This window comes from Eptesicus fuscus, chromosome 11 (genome assembly GCF_027574615.1).
Source record: "Eptesicus fuscus isolate TK198812 chromosome 11, DD_ASM_mEF_20220401, whole genome shotgun sequence".
Classification (NCBI taxonomy): Eukaryota; Metazoa; Chordata; class Mammalia; order Chiroptera; family Vespertilionidae; genus Eptesicus; species Eptesicus fuscus.
Genome location: NC_072483.1, coordinates 30,566,961 through 30,574,009, shown reverse-complemented (window position 1 = coordinate 30,574,009; position 7,049 = coordinate 30,566,961). Strand labels below are relative to the sequence as shown.

General features: G+C 42.5%; 1 long non-coding RNA gene across 1 annotated transcript; it reads left to right on the top strand.

The window, feature by feature from the left end:
• Nucleotides 1-2,998: 2,998 nt before the first annotated feature.
• LOC129150727 (uncharacterized) lies at nt 2,999-6,260 on the top strand. The gene is made up of 2 exons (XR_008557470.1): nt 2,999-3,086; nt 6,196-6,260. It is a non-coding gene; the product is annotated as an uncharacterized LOC129150727 (long non-coding RNA).
• Nucleotides 6,261-7,049: the final 789 nt, after the last annotated feature.

Here is a 7,049-nt window from a genome sequence, read left to right as displayed (position 1 = left end):
CATCTAATTACCTAGAGATACCTCAAATTTGGGTCTTATTTTGCAAAGAATCTGGGGCTTCTGACTTTGTAAAAATTTATTCAATTATGTTCTTGAAATTTAAACTATTCTATTTAGAAAGAGGTTCCTGTACATTGCTAATGACTTAATTTCTTCACTTTTTTCCTTAAAGCTGTTACCCAGATGCCATTAGTCAGTCTATGAAACTAATTATATCTTTAAAACAGAAAATGATTCTCCAGTGCAGTAAGTCAAATTGTTCAATAGTCACACATGTCATTGATTTTATTTATAAAAAATTATGAGCTCCTATAAAAGGTATCAGTTTGTTACAGTGAATCTAATGGCTTGAATTCATAGCTTAGTAAGTAAAAAAAAAAAGACATAGAAATACTGATGTGTTTTGGGTATTCAAAACATACCTTTTATTTGGTGAGAAAACTCAAACCTTTAGAGTCATAAGTGATTTGCCCAAGGTCGCATTAGAATCTAGATTTCCTGAATCTTAGTAATGTTGAATTGGTGATTTCTGATAATTCTGCCAGGTTGTTTTAAAATTAATACTCTTTATTTTAAAAAATTTCAAGTACAGTATGGGCTTTTGAAATATCCATTTATATTACATGATCATCTATTTTTAATGCAACCTTATTAAGATTCTTCCCCATTCTCAGAGGAAATTGTAAGTTGTTCACAGCACTCCCTTTATTTGGACAGCTCTGCTGCTTTTATCATATCAGTGATGACAGGAATGGTAAGAAGTTCCCTCGAACAGTGGTGCTAGAAGTAATGGAGAAAGGCCAATACCTTTGATATAATAAATTACTGGATTTCTCAGTAACATTTGTGTTTTATAATTATACTTGTCTGGCTATAAGAAAGCACCTTTATTGTTGAAATTCCTTACTCAACAATCCTATCTAATAAAGAGGGAATATGCTAATTAACCATCACTCCATCACGAAGATGGCTGCACCCACAGCTGAGGCCAAGTTCCCATAAGGATCCTTAATGAGCAATCAGCAGGGACCTGAGGCTACGCCCTCCCCCGCCCAGCAGGACTTGACAGGGGACCTCAGGCCTCGCCTCCCGCCTTGGCACCAGGCCGGGAGACCTCAGGTTACACCCCCACCCAGCGGGGCTTGACAGGGACCTCAGGCCGCACCCCCCGCCCCAGCACCAGGCCAGGGGACCTGAGGCTGCGCCCCCCTTCCTGGCGGGACTTGACAGGGACCTCAGGCCATGCTCCCCACCCAGCGGGACTTGACCAGGGACCTCAAGGTGCACCCCCAGTGCTGGGTTGGGGGAACTCAGGCCACACCCCCCACCCAGCGGGGCTTGACGGGGGACCTCAGGCCATGCCTCCCACCCAGCGGGACTTGACAGGGGATCTCAGGCCGTGTCCCACACCTGGCGGGGCTTGTCAGGGGACCTCAAGGCACACCCCCGCCCCGGTCTGGGCTAGGGGACCTCAGGCCACGCCCCCCATCCTGGCACTGGGCCAGGGGACCTGAGGCTACGTCCCCTGCCCGGTGGGGCTTGACAAGGGTGGGACTGGCCAGGTCTGGATCTAGCCCAATTGGGGTGGGGCGGGGCGGGGCGGCCGGGTCTGGATCTCACACGATTTTGAGGCACATGTGGGTGGGCGGGGGACTTGACTCTGGGTCCCGTGGTGTGCCCCAGACTCTGACAGGAGGAAGGTTTTCATATACATTTTACTAATTTTCTTTCATCTCTGACACTTCTATTATAGAGAAAGGGCAAATAGCAATATTAAATTATTTCCTCTAATTAATCCCCTTTTAATGTGCATGAATTTTGTGCACCGGGCTACTAGTAATATTATGAACCTAAAACTCCTATTTTTGCCAATGACTTTCTTTTTTGAGCACGCAAGATTTCTTAGGTATGCAATTGCATTACAGCAGTACTGACAAACAGACAAGTGAGATAATGAGGGCTACTGATTTATCTTGAGCAGTGAATTCAAGCATTCTTTTATACACGGTGACATTTATTTATTAAAACAGGTTACAGCAAGCCCTTTGCTAGTTTACTTCAGTTATTGCTATCACTATAACAATAGGAAAATGTTTGAATAATTTAAAATCTTGTAATTCATTGAATATTTCTCAAACATATCTTTTGTTTTGTACTTAATCATCCCTAATATATGTGTATTCCAACTGAATTATTAAAGTTTGACTTTATTCTGATTTCCCTTGGTTCTGCTCCAAGTCATAGAGAGCTGATAGCATGTCTGGAGCCTTTGGAGGAGACAAAGTTTGAGCTGCCCCTAGAGCAGCAAGTAGTATTTAATAGTGATAATTTGAATAGTAAAAGTGTTCCAGGCCCTAAGAGTGTTGTATGGAGAAAAGCACAGCAGTATGTGCACTGGTTTGCTTAAAGGTTCCTTCACATGCAAGAAAGAAAGAGGAAACTGGGAAAATAGGTTGGAGCTGGATTGAAGGGATTTTCTGTCCCAGAATGAGGAATTTTCACTATATGCTATAGCACTAGACATTGAAAGTTTTTGAGTTAGAGAAGAATTCTATTAAAACAACACTTACAAAGAGAACTTCTGGTGGTATAGAGCATGAATTGCAGGAGAGAAGGAACTGGCAACAAGAATGCTATTGTAATGGAGAAGTTCAAACATAATAGAAACCTAAATTAGGGTGGTGGCTGTAGAAAATGAGTTAAATATTCCAAAAGAATTGCCTTGTTCCCACATCCTCTTTACATCTAGTCATTCAAACAAAACACTGCAGTGTTCAGCCTGAATGACTGAAAATAATAATAATAATAATAATAATAATAATAATAATAATAGTATAATAGCAGCCAACATTCCCATGTTGCTTACTACATGCCCAGCACTCGTGTAAGTGCTTTATGTGTAATAATTCATTTAATTTTCATAACTCATGAAATAATTATTATTGTTCCCATTGGATGGATGGGAAACCTGAAACACAGAGGTTCGATGATGTGCTCAGTCACACAGGTAATGAGTGACAGTCATGGTGGAATAGTGGCAATTGGGAGCCAGAATCTGGTGCCTCTCCTGATGATCTCATTAACAGGTACTAGTTTGTGGGTTATAGCCCTCTTAACTTTACATGTGTTCAAGCTAAAATGGTGGTGAATATCCAGTTGGGAATATCTAGCCTGTAATTGGAGATGGGAATCTAGAATTCAGAGACTAGTCAGTATTGAAGATTGAATGCTGTGGCCCTGCTGGTGTGGCTCAGTAGTAGAGCATCAGCCCATGAACCAAGATGTCAGTGGTTCGATTCCCTGCACAGTTGTGGGCTCCATCCCAAGAAGGGGGCCTGCAGGAGGCAGCCGATTGATGTTTCTCTCCCATCAATGTTTCTCTCTCTCTATCCTCTCCCTTTTTCCCTCTCTAAAATCAAAAAACTTTTTTTAAAAGATTGAATGTTGGGTACCTCAACTAACTCAAATATTCAAAACCCTTCATTACAGAATTGAGATTAGATTTTAGCCCACTGATTTTCCACAGTGCAGGGGAGGGCGTAGCAAGGGTAGACTTAAGACAAGATTTTCAGCCCCATTAGAAATCATGCTGACAGTTCTTGGAAGTAATATTCTGCTTATCTTTTGTTCTCTCATATAGTCTAATAATTTGCTATTTGAGTTTGTCATATATTCATTTCCATTTGGTTATAGGAAATAGTGTAGCTTATATTTTCATGCTTAGTTTTAAAGTCCCAACTTGTTTTAGGCTTTTGAAATTTTTTCATTCCAGCATGCCATGAAATATCACTGAGTTCAGATATCCAGACACTCATTAGGAAATCAAAGAGCTATGTAACATCACCACCAAAAAGGAGGGAGAGAGGCTTTGGAAAACACCTGGATTTGGGTCTTAGTTCACTATCTACAAGTTTTCCAACCTTGGACAAGTTACATTCTGTTTTCTGATAACTCCCATTTGATGGGAAGATTGTAAGTTTTAGGAGGGAATGACATATGCAAGTCACTTATTAACATTTCCTATTGAAAAGGTCAGTAAATTTTAGCTGCTGTTATCTGATCTCTGTGCACAAATTTTGAGGACATCAAAATAGGAAAAATTACCCCCAAAATGAATTTCCCTAAAAATATAGTACAAGCCTCTTCAAGAGGAAATCTGTTTGGCAGAACATTTTAGTACTTAATCTAACCACAACTTTGGAGTAAACCCACCAAAACAAACAATGCCATCACAAACGATAACATCCAAAACAAAAGGAATGCTCCCACTAGCTGTTAATACATAGTGTGTTAACTTAGTAATCATGGGATTCACTAGTTTAGACGTAACCAGCCATTCCATGCCCAGAGACTTGTCAGAAACTTGGCAATTAAACATTTTCCTTTAGTTAGGTGTACGGCACCTCAAAACCCAGCGTGCAAACACTGGATCCAACAGAATTCCACCTCAAAAATTTGGAAAGATACATACATACGCTACACTGTGAGGAAAATAGGGACATTAAAAGTATCAATATTTATATGACAGATCCGTGTATGTTTATGTATAATCAAGTCTTAACAAGGCCTACCCTGGTGCAAAGTAGTTCCCGACGTGAGATTTTGCTATTTGCTCACAGCTATTGTGACGGCTCTGTTTATAAATCAGTAAGGGCTTAGAATTAATTTTTTGCAAAAACATTATCTGTTGAAATTTACATAAGTATCCCATTTAATTTTCACATAAACAGTATGGGGTACCCTAGATGGTTTGGCTCAATGGATAGAGCATCAGCCTGCGGACTGAAGGGTCTCAGGTTCGATTCGAGTCAAGGGCACATGCCCAGTTGCAGGCTCGAACCCCAGTGGGAGGCGTGCAAGAGGCAGCCCATCAATGATTCTCTCTCATCATTGATGTTTCTATCTCTCCCTCTCCATTCCTCTCTGAAATCAATAAAAAAAAAATATAAAAAAAAAAGAATGGGAAACTTAAAAAACAAAACAAGCAGTATGGGGTAAATGATGACGTCTTAAATTCATGAGGAGAAAATTGAAAATAAAAAATAAATAATTGAAGGCCACAACGTTTTTAAGTAATGGACCAGGAACTCAAACCCAGGTCTTTTTCATATGAAAGTCCCAATTTTTCATACTGTATGGACTTGTGAAAATCACTGGCCAAGCTTCTCACTTTTGGAAATAGCTTTTGGATATTTTCCTTGAAGGAAGGGCCGTTGATTAGGGGGAAGCGATTTAAGTGTGATTTGAAGTACTTTTGAGAAATGATTACTTTTAGGCACCCAGAAGTCTGACTTGATGGTTGATTACATGGCAGTGGCTCAGAGCATGTTCTGCTGCCTTTGGAAACTAAAATTTTCACAAGCCTGTGAGTTCTAGTTTTAGAAAAAGAGCATATTTTCAGACTGACCAATAAAATGTAGATGAAATTATAATTCTTAATATTGCAATCTCCAGCATGATAAATGAATAAAGTGGAATTTCTTTATTCATCTATAATTTATATAGTCATCCAATCTAATAAAAAGGTAATATGCAAATTGACCATCACTCCAACACACAAGATGGCCGCCCCCATGTGGATATAAGATGGCCACCACAAGATGGCTGGCAGGGGAGTGCAGTTGGGGGCAAACAGGCCTGCAGGGGAGGACAGTTAGGGGCAATCAGGTCAGCAGGGGTGGGCAGTTAAGGGTGACCAGGCTGGCAGGGGAGGGCAGTTAGGGGCAATTGTGCTGGCAGGGGATTAGTTAGGCATCAATCAGGCTGGCAGGGGTGTGGTTAGGGGGGTGATCAGGCTGGCAGGCAGAAGCGGTTAGGGGCAATCAGGCAGGTAGGCAGGTGAGTGGTTGGGAACCAGCAGTCCTGGATTGTGAGAGGCATGTCCGACTGCCCGTTTAGGTCCGATCCCACTGGGATCGGGCCTAAACAGGCAGACATCCCTCAAGGGGTCCCAGATTGGAGAGGATACAGGCTAGGCTGAGGGACACCCCCCCATGCACGAATTTGTGCACCGGGCCTCTAGTTTAACATAAGCACCTGCTTATGTGGTTTAGTGAAGATCAAGAAAATTGTAAATGCCATAATCAGAATTTTACTACAATGGTTTGACTTACGATTTTCAACTTTATGACTGTGAAAACAATAGGCATTCAATAGAAACCATACTTCAAAGTTTGAATTTTGATCTTTTCCAAGGCTACTCTCTTCCAATGCTGGGCAGAGCTGCAGCCCCTAATCAGCCACATGACGACAAGGGTAAATAACCAATACTCTACAGTGTACTGTGCTGCCAGCATTTTTATATTTGATATTTTGTTCTGAGTATGTCTAAGGTAGGCAAGGTTTAGATGTGGTGTTCAGTAGTTTAGGTGAATTAAAAGCATTTTCGACTTATGCTATTTTCAACTATGATGGGTTTATCTGAAGGTAACCCCCTGGTACCTCAAGGAGCATCTGTATTTATAAAATGACTATATGAATGAATTAGAAAGCAGTCTTAATAGGTCTAAATGGTTATGGTTGCCCTCAATAAAGAAGATTACAGACATTATGTGCATGTGTCCAAATATATACAAATAGGCACAGTTTTGTTTTATCCCTGATATTTTATTACATTATTTAATAACTAGAGGCCTGGTGCACAAAATTTGTGCACATGTAGGGTCCCTAGGCCTGTCTGGCAATCAGGGCTGATCTGTGGGGCAACTGGTGGGACGATCGGGGGGGGCGGGGGGCCTGCTGGCACGTGCCTTGGCCAGCCTGGTGCTGCCCGCTCGCCAGCCCCACTCCCTGCTGCCGCCGCTGTTCACCTCCCTCTGCAGGGCAACTGGTGGGGCAATCAGGGGCCCCCACTGGCATCCGCCTTGGAGGCAACCGGCAGGGCGATCGGGGGGTGGTGCTGGCTCACTTTCTGGCCAGCCACTGCCCCCGATCACCCTGCCATTGCCCCCGCCGGTTGCCTCCCTCTGCGGGGCGACTGGCGGGGCAATCAGGGGGGCCCCCGCCGGCACCCACCTTGGCTGGCCTGGGGCCTGTGGTCTGGGGGAAGC